The 24963-nt window shown below is 46.4% G+C and overlaps 1 long non-coding RNA gene across 4 annotated transcripts; it reads right to left on the bottom strand.

The window, feature by feature from the left end:
* Positions 1-12029: 12029 nt before the first annotated feature.
* Positions 12030-24368, bottom strand: LOC149911601 (uncharacterized). Of its 4 annotated transcripts, none has more exons than XR_016463117.1 (3): positions 18062-18391; positions 16910-17023; positions 12030-12205 (listed from the first exon to the last, which is right to left on the bottom strand). It is a non-coding gene; the product is annotated as an uncharacterized LOC149911601 (long non-coding RNA). The 4 variants fall into 4 exon arrangements; XR_016463116.1 differs by lacking the exon at positions 12030-12205 and adding an exon at positions 14906-15086; XR_016463115.1 differs by lacking the exon at positions 12030-12205 and adding an exon at positions 15193-16809.
* Between the last annotated feature and the right edge of the window lie 595 nt (positions 24369-24963).

The following is a 24963-nucleotide window of genomic DNA, read 5'->3' as shown; positions in this document are numbered from 1 at the left end:
ATAAGAATGAGAGAGACGCGTAGTGCAGAATGCATGGACACAAGGAGAAGACAAGAACCGCTCCTTTGCGATGTGCGCAGAAGAAGCCGCTCGTCCGAGAAAAGCATCCGGCTGAAGTCGCTCTTTCTCGGCTTGCGAGATAGACGAGACCGCTGCTGAAGGCTGCAAGCGGCATTCGGGGAGAACAGCGATTTCACGGCCAGACTGCAAACTCTCCGTAGCGCTTACCAGAGAGTGGCGCTTTCCACTCACGAGAGCGAATTAGCGAAATTGCGATGCCGACAACGTGCGAATTCTGCATACTGCATTGCCTGAAAACAGGGGTTTTTTTCTCCGCAGGAAAGAATCCACAGCTCTCGACTTTCTGTAACATCCTCTCTGAAAGCACAACATGTGTCGCTCCTGGAACTTCTAGCTGCCTTATTAGAGGGGCTTTTCCCTTCTACTCTGTTCGTCACAGAATGCTGAAGTGTAGCATCGGATAAACACACGAAAACGAAATGTCGCTAGGAAGAAAAGGAAAGGCATAAGAATGAGAGAGAAGCGTAGTGCAGAATGCATGGACACAAGGAGAAGACAGAACCGCTCCTTTGCGATGTGCGCAGAAGCCGCTCGTCCGAGAAAAGCAACCGGCTGAAGTCGCTCTTTCTCGGTATGCGAGAGAGACGAGACCGCTGCTGAAGGCAGAAAGCGGCATTCGGGGAGAACCGCGATTTACTGGCCAGCAACTGCAAACTCTTGGAAGCGGTTCACCGCGAGTGCCGCTTTGGACGTGCGTGAGCGAAATAACGGAACTGTGATGCCGAGAACGTGTGAATTCCGCAGTATGCATTGCCTGAAAACAGGGGTTTTTTTCTCCGCAGGAAAGAATCCACATCTCTCGACTTTCTGTAACGTCCTCTCTGAAAGCACAACATGTATCTCTCCTGGAACTTCTAGCTGCCTTGTCAGAGGGGCTTTTCCCTTCTACTTTGTTCGTCACAGAATGCTGAAGTGTAGCATCGGATAAACACACGAAAACGAAATGTCGCTAGGAATAAAAGGAAAGGCATAAGAATGAGAGAGAAGCGTATTGCAGAATGCATGGACACAAGGAGAAGACAGAACCGCTCCTTTCCGATGTGCGCAGAAGAAGCCGCTCGTCCGAGAAAAGCATCCGGCTGAAGTCGCTCTTTCTCGGCATGCGAGAGAGACGAGACCGCTGCTGAAGGCTGCAAGCGGCATTCGGGAAGAACCGCGATTTCTCGGCCGGCAACTGCAAACTCTAGGAAGCGGTTCACCGCGAGTGCCGCTTTAGACGTGCGTGAGCGAAATAACGGAACTGTGATGCCGAGAACGTGTGAATTCCGCAGTATGCATTGCCTGAAAACAGGGGTTTTTTTCTCCGCAGGAAAGAATCCACATCTCTCGACTTTCTGTAACGTCCTCCCTGAAAGCACAACGTGTGTCGCTCCTGGAACTTCTAGCTGCCTTATTAGAGGGGCTTTTCCCTTCTACTCTGTTCGTCACAGAATGCTGAAGTGTAGCATCGGATAAACACACGAAAACGAAATGTCGCTAGGAATAAAAGGAAAGGCATAAGAATGAGAGAGAAGCGTAGTGCAGAATGCATGGACACAAGGAGAAGACAGAACCGCTCCTTTGCGATGTGAGCAGAAGAAGCCGCTGGTCGGAGAAAAGCAACCGGCTGAAGTCGCTCTTTCTCGGCATGCGAGAGAGACGAGACCGCTGCTGAAGGCAGAAAGTGGCATTCGTGGAGTACCGCGATTTTTCGGCCGGCAACTGCAAACTCTGCGAAGCGGTTGACCGCGAGTGCCGCTTTGGACGTGCTTGAGCGAAATAACGGAACTGTGTTCCGAGAACGTGTGAATTCCGCAGTATGCATTGCCTGAAATCTGGGGTTTTTTACTCCGCAGGAAAGAATCCACAGCTCTCGACTTTCTGTAACGTCCTCTCTGAAAGCACAACGTGTGTCGCTCCTGGAACTTCTAGCTGCCTTGTTAGAGGGGCTTTTCCCTTCTACTCTGTTCGTCACAGAATGCTGAAGTGTAGCATCGGATAAACACGCGAAAACGAAATGTCGCTAGGAATAAAAGGAAAGGCATAAGAATGAGAGAGACGCGTAGTGCAGAATGCATGGACACAAGGAGAAGACAGAACCGCTCCTTTGCGATGTGCGCAGAAGAAGCAGCTCGTCCGAGAAAAGCATCCGGCTGAAGTCGCACTTTCTCGGCATGCGAGAGAGACGGGACCGCTGCTGAAGGCTGCAAGCGGCATTCGGGGAGAACAGCGATTTCACGGCCAGCAACAGCAAACTCTCCGTAGCGCTTAACAGAGAGTGGCGCTGTCCACTCACGAGAGCGAATTAGCGAAATTGCGATGCCGACAACGTGCGACATCAGAATACTGCATTGCCTGAAATCAGGGTTTTTTTTCTCCGCAGGGAAAGAATCCACATCTCTCGACTTTCTGTAACGTCCTCTCTGAAAGCACAACATGTGTCGCTCCTGGAACTTCTAGCTGCCTTATTAGAGCGGCTTTTCCCTTCTACTCTGTTCGTCACAGAGTGCTGAAGTGTAGCATCGGATAAACACACGAAAACGAACTGTCGCTAGGAATAAAAGGAAAGGCGTAAGAATGAGAGAGAAGCGTAGTGCAGAATGCATGGACACAAGGAGAAGACAGAACCGCTCCTTTGCGATGTGCGCAGAAGAAGCCGCTCGTCCGAGAAAAGCATCCGGCTGAAGTAGCTCTTTCTCGGTATGCGAGAGAGACGAGACCGCTGCTGAAGGCAGAAAGCGGCTTTCGGGGAGAACCGCGATTTACTGGCCAGCAACTGCAAACTCTTGGAAGCGGTTCACCGCGAGTGCAACTTTAGACGTGCGTGAGCGAAATAACGGAACTGTGATGCCGACAACGTGCGAATTCAGAATACTGCATTGCCTGAAATCAGGGTTTTTTTTCTCCGCAGGAAAGAATCCACAGCTCTCGACTTTCTGTAACGTCCTCTCTGAAAGCACAACATGTGTCTCTCCTGGAACTTCTAGCTGCCTTGTCAGAGGGGCTTTTCCCTTCTACTCTGTTCGTCACAGAATGCTGAAGTGTAGCATCGGATAAACACACGAAAATGAAATGTCGCTAGGAATAAAAGGAAAGGCATAAGAATGAGAGAGAAGCGTAGTGCAGAATGCATGGACACAAGGAGAAGACAGAACCGCTCCTTTCCGATGTGCGCAGAAGAAGCCGCTGGTCGGAGAAAAGCATCCGGCTGAAGTCGCTCTTTCTCGGCATGCGAGAGAGACGAGACCGCTGCTGAAGGCTGCAAGCGGCATTCGGGGAGAACAGCGATTTCACGGCCAGACTGCAAACTCTCCGTAGCGCTTACCAGAGAGTGGCGCTGTCCACTCACGAGAGCGAATTAGCGAAATTGCGATGCCGACAACGTGCGAATTCTGCATACTGCATTGCCTGAAAACAGGGGTTTTTTTCTCCGCAGGAAAGAATCCACAGCTCTCGACTTTCTTTAACGTCCTCTCTGAAAGCACAACGTGTGTCGCTCCTGGAACTTCTAGCTGCCTTGTTAGAGGGGCTTTTCCCTTCTACTCTGTTCGTCACAGAATGCTGAAGTGTAGCATCGGATAAACACGCGAAAACGAAATGTCGCTAGGAATAAAAGGAAAGGCATAAGAATGAGAGAGACGCGTAGTGCAGAATGCATGGACACAAGGAGAAGACAGAACCGCTCCTTTGCGATGTGCGCAGAAGAAGCCGCTCGTCCGAGAAAAGCATCCGGCTGAAGTCGCACTTTCTCGGCATGCGAGAGAGACGGGACCGCTGCTGAAGGCTGCAAGCGGCATTCGGGGAGAACAGCGATTTCACGGCCAGCAACAGCAAACTCTCCGTAGCGCTTAACAGAGAGTGGCGCTGTCCACTCACGAGAGCGAATTAGCGAAATTGCGATGCCGACAACGTGCGACATCAGAATACTGCATTGCCTGAAATCAGGGTTTTTTTTCTCCGCAGGGAAAGAATCCACATCTCTCGACTTTCTGTAACGTCCTCTCTGAAAGCACAACATGTGTCGCTCCTGGAACTTCTAGCTGCCTTATTAGAGCGGCTTTTCCCTTCTACTCTGTTCGTCACAGAGTGCTGAAGTGTAGCATCGGATAAACACACGAAAACGAACTGTCGCTAGGAATAAAAGGAAAGGCGTAAGAATGAGAGAGAAGCGTAGTGCAGAATGCATGGACACAAGGAGAAGACAGAACCGCTCCTTTGCGATGTGCGCAGAAGAAGCCGCTCGTCCGAGAAAAGCATCCGGCTGAAGTAGCTCTTTCTCGGTATGCGAGAGAGACGAGACCGCTGCTGAAGGCAGAAAGCGGCTTTCGGGGAGAACCGCGATTTACTGGCCAGCAACTGCAAACTCTTGGAAGCGGTTCACCGCGAGTGCAACTTTAGACGTGCGTGAGCGAAATAACGGAACTGTGATGCCGACAACGTGCGAATTCAGAATACTGCATTGCCTGAAATCAGGGTTTTTTTTCTCCGCAGGAAAGAATCCACAGCTCTCGACTTTCTGTAACGTCCTCTCTGAAAGCACAACATGTGTCTCTCCTGGAACTTCTAGCTGCCTTGTCAGAGGGGCTTTTCCCTTCTACTCTGTTCGTCACAGAATGCTGAAGTGTAGCATCGGATAAACACACGAAAATGAAATGTCGCTAGGAATAAAAGGAAAGGCATAAGAATGAGAGAGAAGCGTAGTGCAGAATGCATGGACACAAGGAGAAGACAGAACCGCTCCTTTCCGATGTGCGCAGAAGAAGCCGCTGGTCGGAGAAAAGCATCCGGCTGAAGTCGCTCTTTCTCGGCATGCGAGAGAGACGAGACCGCTGCTGAAGGCTGCAAGCGGCATTCGGGGAGAACAGCGATTTCACGGCCAGACTGCAAACTCTCCGTAGCGCTTACCAGAGAGTGGCGCTGTCCACTCACGAGAGCGAATTAGCGAAATTGCGATGCCGACAACGTGCGAATTCTGCATACTGCATTGCCTGAAAACAGGGGTTTTTTTCTCCGCAGGAAAGAATCCACAGCTCTCGACTTTCTGTAACATCCTCTCTGAAAGCACAACATGTGTCGCTCCTGGAACTTCTAGCTGCCTTATTAGAGGGGCTTTTCCCTTCTACTCTGTTCGTCACAGAATGCTGAAGTGTAGCATCGGATAAACACACGAAAACGAACTGTCGCTAGGAATAAAAGGAAAGGCATAAGAATGAGAGAGAAGCGTAGTGCAGAATGCATGGACACAAGGAGAAGACAGAACCGCTCCTTTGCGATGTGCGCAGAAGAAGCCGCTCGTTCGAGAAAAGCATCCGGCTGAAGTCGCACTTTCTCGGCATGCGAGAGAGACGAGACCGCTGCTGAAGGCTGCAAGCGGCATTCGGGGAGAACAGCGATTTCACGGCCAGCAACAGCAAACTCTCCGTAGCGCTTACCAGAGAGTGGCGCTGTCCACTCACGAGAGCGAATTAGCGAAATTGCGATGCCGAGAACGTGCGAATTCTGCATACTGCATTGCCTGAAAACAGGGGTTTTTTTCTTCGCAGGAAAGAATCCACAGCTCTCGACTTTCTGTAACGTCCTCTCTGAAAGCACAACATGTGTCGCTCCTGGAACTTCTAGCTGCCTTATTAGAGGGGCTTTTCCCTTCTACTCTGTTCGTCACAGAATGCTGAAGTGTAGCATCGGATAAACACACGAAAACGAAATGTCGCTAGGAAGAAAAGGAAAGGCATAAGAATGAGAGAGAAGCGTAGTGCAGAATGCATGGACACAAGGAGAAGACAGAACCGCTCCTTTGCGATGTGCGCAGAAGCCGCTCGTCCGAGAAAAGCAACCGGCTGAAGTCGCTCTTTCTCGGTATGCGAGAGAGACGAGACCGCTGCTGAAGGCAGAAAGCGGCATTCGGGGAGAACCGCGATTTACTGGCCAGCAACTGCAAACTCTTGGAAGCGGTTCACCGCGAGTGCCGCTTTAGACGTGCGTGAGCGAAATAACGGAACTGTGATGCCGAGAACGTGTGAATTCCGCAGTATGCATTGCCTGAAAACAGGGGTTTTTTTCTCCGCAGGAAAGAATCCACATCTCTCGACTTTCGGTAACGTCCTCTCTGAAAGCACAACATGTGTCTCTCCTGGAACTTCTAGCTGCCTTGTCAGAGGGGCTTTTCCCTTCTACTTTGTTCGTCACAGAATGCTGAAGTGTAGCATCGGATAAACACACGAAAACGAAATGTCGCTAGGAATAAAAGGAAAGGCATAAGAATGAGAGAGAAGCGTATTGCAGAATGCATGGACACAAGGAGAAGACAGAACCGCTCCTTTCCGATGTGCGCAGAAGAAGCCGCTCGTCCGAGAAAAGCATCCGGCTGAAGTCGCTCTTTCTCGGCATGCGAGAGAGACGAGACCGCTGCTGAAGGCTGCAAGCGGCATTCGGGGAGAACCGCGATTTCTCGGCCGGCAACTGCAAACTCTAGGAAGCGGTTCACCGCGAGTGCCGCTTTAGACGTGCGTGAGCGAAATAACGGAACTGTGATGCCGAGAACGTGTGAATTCCGCAGTATGCATTGCCTGAAAACAGGGGTTTTTTTCTCCGCAGGAAAGAATCCACATCTCTCGACTTTCTGTAACGTCCTCCCTGAAAGCACAACGTGTGTCGCTCCTGGAACTTCTAGCTGCCTTATTAGAGGGGCTTTTCCCTTCTACTCTGTTCGTCACAGAATGCTGAAGTGTAGCATCGGATAAACACACGAAAACGAAATGTCGCTAGGAATAAAAGGAAAGGCATAAGAATGAGAGAGAAGCGTAGTGCAGAATGCATGGGCACAAGGAGAAGACAGAACCGCTCCTTTGCGATGTGCGCAGAAGAAGCCGCTCGTCCGCGAAAAGCATCCGGCTGAAGTCGCCCTTTCTCGGCATCCGAGAGAGAAAGACAAGACCGCTGTTGAAGTCTGAAAGTGGTATTCGGGGAGAAAAGCGATTTATCGGGCAGCAACTGCAAACTCTCCGTAGAGATAATGTCACTGGATTGGAGAAATGTGGTATTTCGGGGAGATAATGTCCTTTTTTGGGGGGGGAGAAGATGCCGTTCTGTGAGGGGGATGCATGCATTTCTGAGAGAAAATCTCCTATTTAGAGTGAAAGTGTCATCTTGCTAACGAACTTCATGGAGAAATTATGAGGTATTTTTATGAAACCTGGTATTCCCTGGAAAGAGTATATCTGTGATCAAATGCCATATTTCTGGGAGGGAACATCTGATGTGGGGGGGAGAAGGTGATGTATGAGGTGATGTGTGAGAAAGCTGGTGTTTCTGGGAGAAAATGCCAGGTATTGGTGAGGAAACAGATGCTAGAGAGGGAAAAGGCCAACCCTTTGGGAGAGAAGTGGTATTTCTGGGAGAAAATGCCCCAAATCGGGGAGTGTCATCCTGAGGCGTGTCATGGAGTAGATTTGGGAGGAAATGGAGGTGTTTCAAAGAGTAGCGGCACTTCTGGGAGAAAATGTCCTCAGTGGGAAAGACAATGTCCTCTTGAGGGAAGAAAAGAGGTCTTTCTTACAGCAAATGTCATCCAATTGGGAGAAAATCTCCTCTCTTGGGGAGAAAAGTGGTCTTTCTGAGAGAAGGTGTCCTCTTCTTGGCTGCAAGTGTCCCATTTGGCATTGTCATGGAGGCTTTTTGGGGAGAAAGCGTGTGGCAGTTGTAAGAGAAGGGGTATTTCTGGGAGCAAATCTCCTCTTTTTGGAAGAGAAGGTGAAATTTCCAAGGGAAAAGTGGCATTTCTGGGAGGAAATGACATAGCTGGGGGAGAAAAGTGGGAACCGGTGGGAAAGAAGATCTTGTACTGGAGAGCAACGGTGGTCTTTTTGGTGTGCCAAGTGGTCTCTTGGGGAGACAACGTGGTAAATAGGGGAGACAATGTCCTCTGGAGGAGTGTCAAGTAGTATTTGGGAGAGCAAACGTCAGGTATTTCTCGGAAACCGGCTGTTTCTGGGAGATAGTAGCAGACTTGGTTGGAAAATGACAGGTGTTTGTGAGAAAGCGGGTATTTTGGGAAAAAAAGGCCGTTTTTTTAAAGAATAAGCTGGCATTTCTGGGAGAATATGTCCCATCTTTGGGAGAAAACGGGTGTAGGTGGGAGAAAATGTCGTGTATTTGGGAGAAAGCTGGTGTATGTGGGAGAAAAGGCCATTGTGATGGGAGTCAGTGTGATCTTGAGGAGTGGAAAGCAGTATTCTTGAGATGAAACGTGAGGTATTTCTAAGAGTCCTGGTATTTCTGGGAGAAAATGTCTTGTTTTGTTTTATTGTTTTTAATATTTATATATTTTTTATGTTGCAATTTCAAGGAAACACTTCAATAGAAATTGCTTTTAATTCTTTTGGCATACATAGAAGATGCGAAAATGCACATCATATTTTCACATGAATGTAGTAACACAAAAAAAGTTCAAAGCAGTAACTGATACACTCAATTATAAAAGCTGCCCTTCCTGTGCAAGAAATGTAACTCAGCCCTTGGGCTAGATGCCATTCTGTGTCATTGATGTAAACCTGGCGGACAGTACAAATACTCTGAATTTAAAATGGCATGACTAAAAATGGAGTCTTTCCTCTAGCTTTTAAGTTTTAAGAAACATAAAATATGTACTTATGCTTGGCAACTTTTCCTTTCATTATATACAAAAGTGACTCTCTCTAAAATAACTGTCAAACTAAGAGGGACTGTCAGAAACCTATCACAGGAGGTAATCTATTTGCTCAGGTTGCTGAAGAGCAATGAAAAAGTAGATATTGAGTTTCGGTTTTCAGCACATACATTAAAGTCCCATGCCTGTAATTAGGTCTCCTACCTTCCAAATAGAATTTTAAAAAAATTTGATACATGATTATTTTAAATTATTTTTCTATAATTGGTTAGTGGTATTGTGGAACACATATTTAAGGATTAATGATGAGTAAGATTAGAAATCCAAAAGGTGTAAAATTCCATGCAAACTCAATTAAGTTTCAAGGACATTTCCATCAGAAAGAATGGAAATGAAGAAAGAACGGAGCCCCCAGGCTGGTTGTTGAGTGAGAATTACTGCTTACCCAGCATCCGTTTGCTTCATCAAATGTCCCCCATCTGCTCACAGAAACCTCTCTAAGATGCTTTTCTGAAGAATATTTGGCAGCATGTTTCCCAGGGCTGATGCCTAGAGGAGAGGGTTACATGGAGACTTGCTGTCTATCTTGATGGCAAACCCCTCCTAAGTAGGAATCCAGAGCTGGTGACTCACTTTGTAGTCTTGTATAGGTCTGGGGCAAGACAACATTATGGCAGTGGGGAGATATTCATGGTCAGGCTGGACAGGCCTCTGAGGTCTCTGACCTCTGTGGGTGTCCCTGTTCATTACTGGGGAACTGGACTCAATGGTCTGTAAGAGTCCCTTCCAACTCAAAAACAAATTCTATGATTCTATGATTCTATGAATATTCCTGGTTTTATTACAAGTACAAATACTGGTAAAGCCTACATTCAAATTGTTTATTCCTTGCTTTTGGAGAAGCTAAAACACTAGCACTAGGAGTTTTAATCAACGTAGATAATAGCTTGTCAGTTGTTATGCACAGTGGTACGTGCACCCAGTTTGAAATTTCAGTGCCATTAATGTTTTTAATTTTTTAAGTGATATGACACAGTACATGCAATCAACAATAATGAACATACCATGGTTCAGGACCCCTGATCTCTCAGCTAGTAATTTAAAATATTTTCATGTGTAGAGACAAGACAAGTATTATGTCCTAAATGGAGTCTAGGTCCCCAGCACTATTTCTCTCTCTATTTGATCCCTAAAAACAACTGTTTTCTTGCCAAAGATTTTGCATCGTTAAATCTCCTTTCTGAAACAATGAATATTGTGTAGTTGCAGGCCACTTTTTCAAACCTGTGGACATTCCCTTTGCTTCTAGTTCTTTAAGCAACCTGCAGTTGCAATACACTTTTGCAGTACAGTCTTGAACCTCTTTATTCCTTGTTTTTCAGTCACCATGGGCTGTGTCTGTGCTGTCTTTGTAACCAGGACCAGGGAATGACCTCTTTTCTCCCAGTCAGTTTTCTCAACACATCTACTGGTGTGGATGAAGCAAGCAAAGGCAACAAGAAAAGCAAATACAATTATACTAGCAAGCAGGAGTATCATTTATTATAGATGATAATCACATGTTGGTTTGTCACTAGGTGTGTTTAATCAACGACTTTCTTTTTGAAATAAGAGTGAAGATAAAAGAAAAGTTCAAATAGGATTCCTACATGTCTCGTTTTCATTAAAGATTAGATCTGCTACAACACGATGAACTGAGGATAATATAATGTAACGTCCAAACACTTTGTTTCAAGTAATGTTAACACTGAATGAAAGGTATACAGGCTTCAATGAAATTAGGAAGTTGAGGCCTAGTTGAATGCTATTTGTTGTTGAATGGTATTTGTGACAGTGTTGAAAGAAATGGCTGATGTTATTGTAAAGTTACTGTCTGTCATCTATGAAAAACGGTGTTCTGCACAGGTCTGTGAGTGTTAGAAATGGGCTTTCTTGAAGAGCTGTCTTTATGGAAAAGGAGGCATTGCTTGCAAACTGGTAAATTGGGAAAAAAAAAAAAAGTAACATTTCTGATTTCCAATTTAGTTATTAGAAAATCCCCATCATCTCTCTTTATATTATATGAATACTCCATGGTGTCCTTGGGATGACAAGATGCCTGTACTGCTATTTAGATATGCACAAATACAACAAATCCATGGGCAGATCTTTCCCCTACTGCATTTTTTTAATGTATTTCTTTATTGCTAAACTAAAAGGAAAATAATAGTAGAAAAAATTCAATCACCTTAATCAGCACATGCAAGTCTTAAAAATCTTTTTCTTGCTCTGACTGGTTTGAGAGCCTATTGTACTGAGAAGCAAAAACAGATTACAAGTAAAACACATAAAACAGAATACAAGCATGTCTATTTCTAAGTTCTCTGGTACTCAAAAATCTAAATACCTATTCATGTAGCTGCATTCATTGCTTTAAGTCATTAGCCAAAAGTAAATACGTAAGGAGAAACAGAGACAAAATTGACTTTATAAGAAGAAAATATATTTTAATATTCAAAATATTCTAAGTCACCATGCTGCCCTTTGAAGACAGCATTCATGTCTCATCTTGATCATGCTGACAAGCATCTCACGGGTATCTGCTTTCACTTACGTTGATTGTACAGTTTAGTATCTGTAATACTGAAAAGACCTGATGGGAAATGTTACCTTCCAAATTTTGCTCTGTGTATATGCATTTCCTATTTAAACCCTCACTCAGCAAGAGAAGGAAAAACACTTCTCAGTTTCAGTGTAAGTGCCCCATGGAATTTTCTACAGGAAAAATATCACTTTAGATCTGTCAGACAATAACATTTTATTACCTCAAGGATGTTATCTGAACCTGAGGTCTAATATCTAAATGAACTGCAGTTCAGATTATTTGAGATTTAGCAGAAAGACAGAGGGATGGAAAGTTTCATAGAAAGATTCTATGGGGAGAAGTCTCATTCATTTATTGTGGATAAATATGATGAAAAGGTATTCATATACCAAGTTTTAATAACTGTATGGTTAACAGGAGGAACAGTAGACAGCTTTGAGCAGTAGCTGACATACAGAACAGGAGAGTTGGAAGAGTAATATTTCCAAGAAGATTAATTTAATTTAAAGGCAGAATGTTTTTTGGCTATTGGAAAGTTCTCTGTTGTGTTGAGCAAAAGGATAGATATACTGGCTGAAAATAAACCTGTAAAAGTGAGGTAATGCATTTACTAAAACAACAATAATTGCTATATCAGGATGGATCGTATATTAAAGGCAATAAAACTCTGATTAATAGCTGTCAGGTTATTTCTTTATTTTTCTCAAATATTTATTTGAGCGCAACATACTATAAATACTTTAAAGAAAATGTTTATCTTATATTTGTACATGATTGCACTCAGTAATACATGGAAGAGCAGCCACTGAAGTGGGAGGATCATAAGCCCAATGTATGTGAAGAGAGAGAGCAATAAATTTGATTCTTCTCAGCATTTTTCTGTTACAGGTTTTGAGAAACTTGTTAGATTTTAGTACCTGTAAATGTAAATGAAACCAACATAAAATACCATACATAACCTTATTACTTTAAATAACATAGAAAATATGGATTGGAAGACTCGTGTGCATGTTCTTTTTTTCTGTCTTAGACCTGAATAAAGCTGTAAAGAAGAAATTAATGCTCTAGTAAGTCACTGTCAACTCTTGCAAGTCCATTTGGGAGAAAATTTGACACTCCATTTTTTTTTTTCTTGTTGTCCTTCTATCTCCTACTCTCCTTTTTGTGTATGTTTATTATTTGCCTCATTTCTGTGAAAACAAATCAGGCTCCATTAATAAAAGCAAAAACTGTTTAAGGCCATCCATCTTACTCATTCTCCTCAAAGGTTTGCTGCCACTTGTTCTATCACAGAGGACTGCAAAACTTTTTTGCTCCACATTGTTACCCTCTAAAGGTAAAATGAATAAATTGCTTAAGAAGATGTTGAAAGACTCTTAATGGTGCATTTATGATCATAACATACGTATTTGTGAGACCTAAGGATTTTTATTCATTCTATTTTTGTTCAATGTAAAATCAAGATTAACTTCTTAGATTTTCTGGACATCCTCGTTGTATAAATTTAATTTTTTACTCCTTTTCCTTGTACAACTTCTGAAATCTGACAGTAAGAACATTTTTATTTTTGTCTCAAACCTCTTTTTTATTCTTTGTCCATCTATTTTTTTTCCCCCTATGATGCTTCTTATAACTTTACCAATTACTTTGTGTTCCATTTCATTACGTTATTTATTTTTGCTTTTTCTTTAGGGCAGGATATGTCTACTGCTATGCATCTGCACAGTTCCTACAATGGAGCTTTGATCCTGGTTGGATTGCTTAAGTGCCATTAACATAAACGTGGTTAACAAAAATAGTAGTTTCAGCTTAGTATTTTTCATGCTAAATCAGGTTGAAAACTAGAAGAATAAAAGTTTTTTTGTAAGAAACATAAACATCCATGTTGATTTCATAAGTGAAACTGATTCTGTTTTTGAAGAGCGGAAGAAATTTAAATAATTCATCTGAAAGCAAAGTTCACTTCTGTTTTTATGTTCTCAGAAGTGAATCATCAGATTAAACTAGCATGCCACAGTTTAGTGGTAAACCTCTAACACTACCAAATCTACATATGTAGATTTTGCTTTAATGTCACAGGCAACAGAATGTAATCAACTAACAAACAAAACAAGCAAACAGAAAATTCACATCCAAATAAACCAGAAAGAGGAGTTTATAGACACTCTACAGAACTGTTAGCTGTGCTATGCTTTTCAAAAGCTGGAATTTGTCCTACAGACATCTCAGAAGTTGCACATCTGTCCAAGAAGAATCATTGCACTTTATTTCTACTGTACATGTTTATCTTATATCTTATTCTTCATTACTGTTATGTACTATGCAAAATACATAAAGAAAAAAAGCAGTAATCAAACTATACATACTGTGAGCAGGGCTTTGTGAAGGCTGCAGTACTGTACAGAAGAAAGCCTTGAACAGATCTATCTCAAATTCAGGGTAATAATACATTTATTTCCTACCCACATTGCTCATGTAATCCACCAACTATTTTAGGAACGCCTAGATTCTTAAAAATACAGAAATTAAAGTGATTTCCTGATCAACCCTTACAGAAAGACACAAGTTTAAACATGAAAGCAACTATGAATGCTTTGGAGAGAAAAAAATAGAATGTAATGTTAATAATCCCTGTAATGTTAATAAGCTAAATAACAGTTTCAAAGTTTAGTATCTTGATGCTTTACGGAGCTCCCATAGAGATGGTGAGCAACTGCTACACATCTGCACGCTGACAAAAGACACGCTCAGCATCCTCACAACATTGCTCTGTTGTAATCTAACGTCTGGATGAACATAAAAGCTCCTGAACAGTGCACGGACTCAGGATTCCAACACAAACAAGAGGATTCTCTCTCTTCAGCCCTACATACTTTCTGCAGACCATCAGACCACTGCTACCGAGCTTCTCCACAGCTGTGTAGAGACAGCTACTTCATGTGGAGTCTCTCATTGTCTTCTCGCATCCTTTTAAGTGGTATGACATTCTCACTGTGGCACTTTGATATTGTCACCTTGTGTACAGTCTGACTGTGACTCATAGAACCACAGACTGTTCTCTTCTGCACATAATCGCACATCTCTTTTTTCTTTTTTTTCTTTTTTCCCTACAGAATGCCTCATATTTCCCCGTTTCCTATGTGTTCCTATCTGCCTCTATGTTACCACCCACCTCAACCCAGCAGTACCGAATGACACATTCCTTTTTTCATACCTTTTCCCCCAATGTGTGGAAATCCCACTATCCCCCATCACACCATGCCCACTAACCATGTTCCTCAATGCCACATCCATACATTTCTTGAACACCTCCGGGGATGGTGACTCTACCACCTCCCTGGGCAGCCTGTGCCACTTCCTCACCACTCCTTCTGAGAAGAAACATTTCCTAATATCCAACCTGAACTTTCCCTGTGCAGCTTGAAGCCATCGCTTCTCACACTATTGCTGGTTACCTTCACAATTGGTCTGTAGTGTTGTAGTTTTGCAGAGTTACTCAACCTAACTTCTCCATTCTGCTTGCTTCCCTCCTGCCTGCGCTCCTGGACTGGTTTGTGACAGCTAGGCTAGTCTTGTACTACACTCCTTATCTTTTCTGTGCGGACAGATAGTTCATTCACAATCTTGAAGCAGTTTCTTTGAGTAACTGCCAGGTTTCAAACATTTTTTCATCTGTGTCAGCTTTCTGGGACATCATACTGAGTTGTTGTAGGGGTTCATTGTAGTCTATCTTCATGAGATATTTTTATTTTGACATCCTTGCTTCTTTTGAAAATGATGTAATTTCCCTGCAAAAACCTGCGAAGCCATGCATACATGTATGTATGTATATACGTATAAAATATGTATGAAAGCATAAGTATAGCGTATATATAAAAACATGTATCCATGCATGCGTACATACTATATACTGTAGTATATACATACATAACTCTCTCTGTTTCTAAAGAATAACGAGAATTTAAATATTTCCTGGCTTTTGTGACCAATTAATTCAGATTAAGACCCATAAAAGTAAACAAAGGATGATGGGTGTGCCATCAGCAAACAAGCTTGTCACACTGCTGGCAAATGGAAATAGGCATGACTCCTTACTCATTTTTCTAATAATCCTGTGCAGAAATTGTTGGCTTTGCATCCACTGCCGCTAGTTAGGTGAAAGTGCTATGGATCCCTTTAGCTGTAACATTCTGCCATTTTTGATATTAAAATGAATTTGAAGAAATACATCAACTTCATCTATAAAAGGGTTCCAGGATCAAAATGCTCATCAGGGTACAACACGCGTGCCGACTTACTTACAGGGAGATTTCTTATAAGAGAAGCAGGTCTAAGACATCTGTTTATCTCCAATTTAAACAACTTAATTTAGGTAGAATTATGTGTTTTACAGCTATTCACGCAGTTGCTTACTAGAAATATCTGATTTAATTGCAGAGATGTTCTAGACCTAAACCAGGGTCTATTTAAGACAGAGAAAGCTCTGCATTGACAATTTTTATATTTGTTGTGGTTACATCATTGAAGTGAATACATTGTGTTTATATTAAATTGTAAGAAGAACCATTTTTAATAAGCTTTAACATTTTAATTTGATATCCTCTTCTGATTTAAGTGTGGCCTTATGACTCTCCATAGAAAAAGATTATTCTGCCCACACTGAGGCTAAATGACAAAACCCCAGTAACTCAAAAAAAAAAAAAAAAAAGAGAAACAAATGACTAATCTCAAAAGCCTTTGGAAATATTATGCAAATATACCACAGCAATAGAAAGTATCAGATGGGATGAGTCACATCAACAAGTTACCATGGTTTGACAAGTAGCAAAAGCAGAGTAAAACCACTCTTTCCTAAGTCTCTCTGTGAGGTTTAAGCTGACACGCTTCACTTCACATCTGAGGCAGACTACAAATCGGCACGAGCTACTGCACCTCAGCCATGGCACAGGCAAAAGCTTTCCTTGTCCTGGAGTCAGCTGCACAGAGAGGCTCTGCTGCTCTGGTCCCTGCCACGGCTGCATTTTATCCAACCCATTCCTGTGCTCATCTGAGCCCACGATGAGTCAGTGCAGAGAAGCTAACTGCAGATATCTCCTAGCTTTGCCAAAATGTTTTCTGTGCTTCACTGGGTCAGCTCGTCACCTCATCAGCAGGGAGGCTTGGGATGCACTACACGGACAAGGAGGCAAGGAGAGCAGGAGCAGAGCAACTTCTAGGGGCAGCTAGCCATACATTCAGTTAAACTGTACCATCAAAACACATCCTTGCTCTTACAGTCATTAGCCCAAACCAAGAGTTATTAGAGTTGCTTCCAATTTATCTCCTAATCCATTTCAAGGGAATTGTTTTTCTACTAAATAGCCATACAGGAAGCTTCAAATGTCACCTATCTGCCTGAGTGATTTCACAAAAAAGACTGACATGTTTAGGAGAAAGACTTCTTGAACTTGCAGTAGATCGTCCATAAGCACAAAATCCATGCCACTGATCAATAAATATCTCCATTCTCAGCTGTCAAGGGCTATAGACATACCAGAGAAATACACTAGACTCAGTCCTTTTGACTAAAAATACCAAAATCATACGTAATCCTCATATGTATTACAACACAATGTAATCACCTTCAGATGGATGAGCATCACTCCTCGGAAGCTTAGGGGAAAGGGGAGCTGTGTATGGTGGAGAGTCCTGAGAGTATCGTTTAACACTTCCGTTTTCATGTATTTCTTCTTTTGCTGTGAAAAGGAAAGATATCACCAATTTATTATGGTATAAAAATGCTCACAGGGAAAGTCAAAGTACAAAAGCAAAAACATACATCAAGTCATTCACCAGGTAACAAATCCATTTCACATAGAATCGGTCATTCAATACAAACTTCAAAAGCTGAAGTAACAGCTTAGTTTATACTATCATCATCCAAATTTCCAAATTTAGGCTACTTTCCTGAAAAGTATTAAAGCAAATGACTTTTATTTGATGAAATGAAACAAATACAATTTCTCTACTGGAAAAAAACAAAACAAAACAAATAAAAACCGAAATACCAAAACCACCACAATACTTTATTTTCTAAAGCAGCACCTCTAAGACTGAAACTGCATTGATGTCAAAGTTTTCTCAGCTATGGCTCCTGATAACCCTTGGACCGGGACTCATAATACCAGCACTGCAAGCCATTTGATGGGAGACCCTGAGCATGTTATTTCCCTCTCACTCTATATACCCCCAGAGTACCAAAACTCACATAAAATGTCACAAGCAGCCAGCTGCAAAACCCACCTTCTCTACTAGACTGTATGCTGCAGAATTTAAAATTTTGGAGCCGCCACTGCGCAAGGTGAACAAAGAAGGAAGAAAAGAGTATTTAATGTTGTAGGATAGGCTGAACTGAATCATCTCTCAGAGCAAGCCCCTTCTTATAAGGTAGTAAGCATCTTTCTCCAAGGTTATTTTATGATTCAAACATAAATTGAACAGGCAAAATGTGAAGTTTTGAGTCTGTTCTTTTAGTAACCCAGTGGTACAATACATATGTTTCCTACTTGACCACAAGAAAGAGTTAGCAGAACAAAATGATTTCTGCACATGTGGTATGAGCTATCCCAACCTGCCACAGCACTTGTGCTCTGGAACGAATCCTCTAAGAACTGAAGAGTATTCATTTCAATCAATTAAAGTTATAGCAAAGCAGATTAAAATGTTAAATTTCATAAAGTAACCACACTTATCAAAAATATCAGTACTTGTAAACAACACCTGTTTGATAGTACCTGGTTTGTTCCTATCGTACTCCGTGGGACTATGTGCACACCCCATGTAGGGGCTGAAAGGCAGGCTACTGAAAAGATTATCGCATTGAAGACTGTGGCAGAGTTTCTCCAAGAAACGTAGGACAAACGATGCACTGTTTACAGAAGGAAGATTGATGGCATGCTTCTCCCCATCAAAGGAAGCTGCGAATAAGAAGAAGATGTCAAACAGCCCCTGAGCATCACGAAGTATAGCAAAACACTAACAAGTAAAGGAGAAGACATTCAGCTTTGATTTAAAACATGCAAGACATGAGAGGAATAAACAATCTTTCTGGTGTTGTCCTTGATCGCCGAGGATCGCCGCTTCGGAGCTGTTTCAGCCAGAGCCGCAGCGGCTGATCGCGAAGAACACGTGGATCTCGATCGGTTCCCTCTTCCGGGGGTCCCCGAGACAACAGAGAAGCCCGGCAGCTCTCGCGAGAGCGGCTGACGCAGCGGGGGCGTTGCCAGGGCAACGCCTAGAAAAAACCTCCAGCGTCGCTGCCCACCAGGGCGGAGAGGAGAGGCGTTATCACTGTGAGGTAAGTGGCAGGTGCGGGGTCACCCATTAACGACCTGGTAAGGGGGCGAGGGCAGAGCCAGCACTATCAGCAGCAGGGTAGGGCTGATCGGTCACGCCCTGTTAAGGCTATTCTAGTTGTGCTAATTAGTCTTCAGGTTCTCCATGGCTCCACCCCGGCGGAAGGCTACTGTCTCTAAAAATAATGTGGGGACCCAGACAGAGGCCCCCTGCACATGTAAAAGAAAGACTGCCAAGAAGAATGCAGAGACGCAGACTGAGGTCCCAAAACAACATGCTAGTGTGCAGGTCACTGGCTGTGATGAGTGCCAGAGCCTGGCCCTTGCAGTGCCAGGCGATGGAGGCAGCACTTGTGTAAGATGTGACCAGCTAAAGGACTTACTTTGCCTTGTGGTCAACCTGAAGGAGGAGGTGGAGAGGCTAAGGACCATAAAGGAATGTGAGAGGGAGATTGATTGGTGGTGCCAGTCCCTGTCAGCTCCGAGATCTTGGCACACAGCTGAGGCTCTGCGTGGAGCGTGTCACCCCCTGCCGCCTTGCAAACAGGTAGTAGAGGGGAACCGGCAGGTAGACTGTGTTCCTGCTGCAGTGCAAGGCAATTTGAGAGCAGAGCAAGGCAATCTAAGGGAGGAGGAGGAGTGGAAAAGGATACCGGCTCGGCGAAGTGGGTGTCCTCCATCCCGACCATCCTCGGCTCCCCAGGTGCCTCTGCAAAATAGGTTTGAGGCCGTGAATCTCGAGGGAGAGGTGAGTGAGGGGGTGGAGGGAGGTCCACCTGTAAGGTTGCCTCGGGCGAAGCGGTCGACCCCACGCCTCAAGACTGCCTCCGCCCGGAAGGACAGAAGGGTGGTTGTCATAGGTGACTCCCTGCTGAGAGGAACAGAAGGCCCTATATGTCGGCCTGACCCTACCCGTAGGGAGGTGTGCTGCCTCCCTGGGGCAAGGGTCAGGGACATTGCTAGGAAACTTCCTGGTCTGATTGGCCCTTCTGATTATTACCCATTATTGATAGTTCAGGCTGGCAGTGATGAAGTCGCTGAGAGAAGCCTGAGGTCTATCAAGGAAGACTTCAGGGGACTGGGGCGGGTAGTTGAAGGAACGGGTGTGCAGGTGGATTTTTCTTCCCTACCTTCAGTGGCAGGGAAGGATACCGAGAGCATCCAAAAAACCCGCCTCATAAATAAATGGCTAAGAAGTTGGTGCAAGCACAGGAACTTCGGTTTTTTTGACCACGGGGTAATTTACTCTGCGCCTGGCATGATGGCTGCAGATGGAAGTAGCCTGTCTCCAAGGGGTAAGAGGATCCTAGCCCAGGAACTGGCAGGGCTCATTGAAAGGTGTTTAAACTAGGTATGAAGGGGGAAGGGGACAGAATGAGGGCCACTGGGGTTGAGCGGGTAGTTCGTGGCTCAAAATGGAGTTCGATGGGTGAAAAGGGTGGAGTTCAAAGGGATGGAGAGAGGCAGGGGGGTGCTGCTTCCCTAAAGTGTCTATACACTAATGCGCGCAGCATGGGAAATAAACAGGAAGAGTTGGAGATCTGTGTGCGGTCACAAGGCCATGATCTCATTGCGATCACGGAGACGTGGTGGGACAGCTCGCATGACTGGAATGTTGTCATGGAGGGCTGTGTGCTTTTTAGGAAAGATCGGCTGGCGAGGCGGGGTGGTGGAGTTGCTCTTTGTGTGAGAGAGCAGCTAGAATGTATTGAACTCCACCTGGGGGAGGGTGATGTAGCAGTGGAGAGCTTGTGGGTGAGAATCAAGGGGCAGGCTGGTATGGGTGACACCGTTGTGGATGTGTACTACAGGCCCCCTGATCAGGAGGAGGAGGTTGACGAGGCCTTCCACAAGCAACTGAAAGTAGCGTCGCAATCCCAGGCGCTAGTGCTTATGGGGGACTTCAATTATCCAGATATTTGCTGGAAAAGCAACGTGGCCAGGCACGCGCGGTCCAGACGGTTCCTGCAATGTGTCGAAGACAACTTTCTGATGCAGATGGTGGAGGAACCGACGAGGGGAGGGGTGTTACTGGACCTTATTCTCACAAATAAGGACGGGTTTGTTAAGGAAGTAAAAGTTGGGGGTAGCTTGGGTTGTAGTGACCACGAGATGGTGGAGTTCAAGATCTTGAGTGGAAGGAGCAAAGCAAAAAGTAGGACTGCTACCCTGGACTTTAGGAGAGCCAACTTTGATCTCTTCCGGGACCTACTTGGAGCTATCCCGTGGGCTAGGGTGTTAGAAGGTAAGGGGGCCTGTGAGAGCTGGTTGGCATTTAAACAGCTCTTCTTCCAAGCCCAGGATCGGTGCGTCCCTGTGAGCAAGAAATCAGGAAAGGGTGGCAGGAGACCTGTGTGGATGAGCAAGGAGCTCATGCACAAACTCAAAGGGAAAAAGAAGGTCCATGAAATGTGGAAAAAGGGTCTGACCACTCGGGAAGAATATAGAAATGTTGTCAGGGCCTGCAGGGATGCGACGAGGAAGGCTAAAGCCCACCTGGAATTGAATCTAGCAAAGGTGGTAAAGGATAATAAAAAAGGCTTTTTTAAGTATGCTAACAGTAAAAGGAAGACTAGGGAGAATGTAGGTCCCCTACTAAGTGAGGAGGGTGTTCTGGTAATGGGGGATGCTGAGAAGGCGGAGATACTGAACGCCTTCTTTGCTTCTGTCTTCAGTGAAAAAGCTCCCCCTCGGGAATCCCAGGCCCTGGTGGTTAGTGAGAAGGTCTGGGGAATAGAAGACTTCCCTTTAGTCAGGGAAGAGGCGGTCCGAGAGCGCCTAGGCAACACCAATGTTCATAAATCCATGGGACCCGATGGGATGCATCCACGGGTGCTGAGGGAGCTGGCAGAGGTGATTGCTGAACCGCTCTCTATCATCTTTGAGAGGTCTTGGAGAATGGGGGAGGTGCCTGAAGACTGGAGGATAGCCAATGTCACTCCGGTCTTCAAAAAGGGCAAGAAGGAAGATCCAGGTAATTACAGGCCAGTCAGCCTCACCTCTGTCCCTGGAAAGGTGATGGAACAGATTGTGCTGGATGCCATCTCCAGACAACTGGAAGAAAAGGTTATCAGGAGTAGTCAGCACGGGTTCACCAGGGGGAGGTCGTGCTTGACCAACCTGGTAGCCTTCTATGATGTTGTCACTGGCTGGGTGGATGGGGGGAGAGCAGTGGATGTGGTCTACCTTGATTTCAGCAAGGCATTTGACACTGTCTCCCACAACATCCTTATAACGAAGCTGAGGAAGTGTGGGATAGATGAGTGGACAGTGAGGTGGGTTGAGAACTGGCTGACTGGCGGAGCACAGAGGGTTGTCATTGGCGGTGCAGAGTCTGGTTGGAGACCTGTAACCAGCGGTGTTCCCCAGGGGTCGGTGCTGGGACCGGTCCTGTTCAACATCTTCATCAATGACCTTGATGAGGGGGTAGTGGCCACCCTCAGCAAGTTTGCTGATGATACGAAGTTGGGAGGATTGGCTGACACGCCTGAAGGCTGTGCTGCCATTCAGCGAGACCTGGACAAGCTGGAGAGCTGGGCAGTAAGGAACCAGATGAGGTTTAACAAAAGCAAGTGTAGAGTCTTGCACCTAGGGAGGAATAATTGCATGCACCGGTAGAGGTTGAGGGATGACCTGCTGGAGAGGAGCTCTGCGGAGAGGGACCTGGGTGTCCTGGTGGACGACAGGTTGGCCATGAGCCAGCAGTGTGCCCTTGTGGCCAAAAAGGCCAATGGCATTCTGGGGTGCATTAAAGGGAGCGTGGCCAGCAGGTCGAGGGAGGTGATCCTCCCCTCTACTCTGCCCTGGTAAGGCCTCATCTGGAGTACTGTGTCCAGTTCTGGGCTCCCCAGTACAAAAAAGACAGGGATCTCTTGGAAAGAGTCTAGCGGAGAGCCACAAAGGTGGTGAAGGGCCTGGAGCATCTCCCCTATGAGGAAAGGCTAAGTGATCTGGGTCTGTTTAGCCTTGAGAAGAGAAGACTGAGAGGGGACCTGATCCAGGTCTATAAATATCTAAGGTGTGGGGGGCAAAGTGGCGAGGCCAGACTCTTTTCAGCAGTGTGCGGAGACAGGACAAGGGGAAATGGCCAGAAGCTGGAGCATAGGAAGTTCCGCACCAGTGTGCGCAAGAACTTCTTTACGGTGAGGGTGACGGAGCACTGGAACAGGCTGCCCAGGGAGCTGGTGGAGTCTCCTTCTCTGGAGATATTCAAGACCCGCCTGGACGCCTACCTGTGCGACCTGGTGTAGGGATCCTGCTTTGGCAGGGGGGTTGGACTCGATGATCTCTGGAGGTCCCTTCCAACCCCTACGATTCTGTGATTCTGTGTGATTCTGTTTAACACGTTTATATCCAAAGAACTGGTTGTACCTTCCATTGGATCCATGCCACTTCAAATTTGCTCTATGAGAACTTATTTTCAGAAAATAACACTGGCTTTAAACGAGTATAACAAATCTATTCTCTCAACATCAAAATCTTACGGGCAATTTCAGTTGTTTGCTTATAAAACAGTACCTCTATACCACCTATTTGCAGGAGATAACCAAGAAAAGATCCATTACAGCAGTCTTGCACACCCACACAACTCGAAGTAGCGTTTAAGTCCACACAATGGAAAAAGCTCATACTCCTACCACCCAGCCCACCTGTTAAAATGGCGCTTTGTGCTCCTACTCCAGGCAGGTAGATCTTATTAAACGCTTGTCTTTTTTTTTTTTTTTTTAAACTGCAGCTCAGCAAGAAAACGCACGCACTAAGAACACTATCGTTGTTTCAAGCAAACACAGAAAACTATGCGAAAGGATGAATTCGATGCCCTTAGGCTGAAACGCGATGAGGGAAAAATGATAGTTCCACACCCTCACGGAGGGCAGAACGCTGTCGGGAGCGGGAATCGCGCTCGCCGAAGCAGCGCCGTCAGGCGGGGCGGCGCGCAGCCGGTGACAGCGGGAGCCGGGGGCGCTCAGCATCCCTCGGCAGCGCGGCGCGGCGACCGACAGGGCACCGCTCACAACTTCCCTCCCGCAGCACCGCAGCACCTCCACACTGCTCGCCACAAGCTCTCCGCACGCCAACGGGTTTCCCAACCCTCCTCGGCTTCGCGTCCTCCCACAGCCGAAGCGACGAGTCGCGCGGCTCTGCCCTCGCAACTCCCCCCGCCCCGCGCACGGAGGCGGCCCCCAACCGCAGCGCCCAGCCGCAGCCCCCAGCCGCTCCCCCCCTCGCGCAGCGCCACTCCGAGGTGCCGCCTGCCGCAGCGACGGCGGCGGGGAGCCCTCGCGCCCACAGGCGGCCTTCCCGGGGTCTGCCCTCTCCGCCCCCCTCCCACCTACCTGAGGGCAGCCGGCATCCGTCCGCGCGGCGGCGCACAGCCGGTGGCACCGCGCGCACAGCCTGCCTGCCTGCCTGCCTGCCGCCCTCCCTCGGACGAGGGTCCCCTTAGACGAAAGCACAGCCCCAGCCCGGCCGCTACCGCGAGGGACCGCGCCCGCGGCCGGAGCCCGGGGGCCGCGAGGAGGGAGGGCGGAGCGCCCGGTGACAGGTGAGGACGGCCCCCGCGCCGCTCCCTACCTCGCGCCGCTCTCCTCGCAGCCGGCGGCTCGCTTACCCTCGACCGCCGCCGCCCCCTCGCTCCGTTCCCCCGCCCTACCGCGGCGTTCAACGCGGCCCCGCTAGCCGCGAGGCCCCGCCCCCCGCCCCGCACTGACGGCTCTCTCCGCCAATAGCGAAGAAGACGGCCGTCCTCGAGCTCCGCCCTCACCTCCTTCGACCAATAGGAGCTATCCGTGGTGCTGCCCCTCCACCTTCCCGGCAGGCTCGGTTGGCTCGCAGCTGCCGAGCAACGGGCGCGGGGCTGCGGGTGGGGCCGCTGAGGGCGGTGGCCGGGTGAGGCCCCGCTGCGGGCCGGGGTTGGTGCCGCGGGATTGTGCCCGGGGCTCCTCGTTCGGGAGCTTTCGCCTCATAGATGGACGTTTTTTGTTCCCCTCCCCTTTTTCCCTCTCGGCTCAGCCATCAGGAGGATGGAAATATCTCCCGCACTCACAAAGCTGTAATCTCGGCTTGCAGATTGTGCTGCTGGAGCCTGCGGGGCTGTGCTTCCTGCTCTGCTCACGGGAATTAAAAACGTGGGTGAAAAATAAAGCTGCTTCCGGATGCACTGCGTGTCAGATGCATCGCAGCACGGTGCAGCTCTACCGTAATGGATGCTCCATCCCAGCTCCCATTTTCCTGGAGTGCTACAACGGTTGTTTAAATGAGAAAACCCTGTGGAGTCTGCTGGATGCGGTGTGCCATTGGTTGCAAATGGCCAGCCCAGCACTTCCCACATGAGGATATGA

The sequence above is a fragment of the Phasianus colchicus genome, unplaced genomic scaffold (assembly GCF_987193195.1).
Source record: "Phasianus colchicus unplaced genomic scaffold, bPhaCol1.hap1.1 HAP1_SCAFFOLD_78, whole genome shotgun sequence".
NCBI lineage: Eukaryota > Metazoa > Chordata > Aves > Galliformes > Phasianidae > Phasianus > Phasianus colchicus.
This window is presented reverse-complemented; position numbering and strand designations above follow the sequence as displayed.